Source organism: Mandrillus leucophaeus, unplaced genomic scaffold, assembly GCF_000951045.1.
Source record: "Mandrillus leucophaeus isolate KB7577 unplaced genomic scaffold, Mleu.le_1.0 Scaffold605, whole genome shotgun sequence".
NCBI lineage: Eukaryota > Metazoa > Chordata > Mammalia > Primates > Cercopithecidae > Mandrillus > Mandrillus leucophaeus.
The window spans coordinates 1,429,214-1,430,432 of record NW_012106531.1 but is presented as its reverse complement, the minus strand read 5'-3'; positions in this window follow the sequence as shown (position 1 = coordinate 1,430,432).

Below are 1,219 nucleotides of genomic sequence, written 5' to 3'. Positions count from 1 at the left end.
TTTAAAATGCCAGGATGCGCATGCTTAGAGACATGCATTTGTAAATAAAAAAAAAAAAAAAAAAAAAAAAGTAGAGGCAAAAGTAAAATTAATTCTTATGATTGTCTTTCTGGAAGGCATTACAGATGGTCCTTGCCTTATGATCATTCAACTTATGATTTTTTGACTTTACTTCGAGTACCCATACAATCTTTCTGTTTTTCACTTTCAGTATAGTATTTAATAAATTGCATGAGATAGTCAACACTGTTATAATGTAGGCTTTGTGTTAGATAATTTTGTTCTGCTGTAGGCTATTACGAGTGTTCTGAGCACATTAAAGGTAAGCTAGGATAAGCTATGATGTTTGGTAGGTTGAGCGTGTTAAATGTACTTTTTGGGCTGGGCGTGGTGGTTCATGCCTGTAATCCCAGCACTTTGGGAGGCCGATGCGGGAGGATTGCTTGAACCCAGGAGTTTTGAGACCAGCCTGGGCAACATGGCAAAACCTCATCTCTACTAAAAATATAAAAAAGTAGCTAGGTGTGGTGGTGCACATATGTAGTCCCAGCTACTTGGGAGGCTGAGGTTGGGGAATCACCTGAGCCTAGGAAGTTGAGGCTGTAATCAGCCATGATCACACCACTGCACTCCAGCCTGGCTGACAGAGTGAGACCTGGCTCAAAAAAAAAAAAAAAAAAAAAAAAAGACATTCAACAATGCTATTTTCAACTTATAATGGGTTTATTGGGACATAACTCCATCGTAAGTTGAGGAGCATGTGCATATTTCTCATCATGGTGGGGTTTTCTAAAATGAGATCGAGTGCCAAGTTGTGCTCTGGTAGAGCTGTAAAGGATAATAAGCTGGAGCCACAGCAATCTGTTTATATTGGCTTAATTCCGGCAGGATGAGAACACTGAAATTCAGTGTTTACTGGAAGAAATAGCACCTATGTTAAAGCAGGTGATTACCAAAGAGAACTAAGAAAAATGAAAAAAAAATTAACAACCCTAACTTCCAACAATTCTAACTGGTTTAGCACAAAGTACTGAGTTGGTGGGCACTTTGCACAAATTGCCTGTATTGATGTACAAACCCAATAAACAAATTCAGAAAGAAAGCTTTGCCCAGGGTATATCACACTATGAAATTTGAATGAATTTTTTGGAACAGAAAAATGATGGTTTGGGGATTATATATGTGAACTATGGGACTAGAGAGACCTCATTTTTTTTTT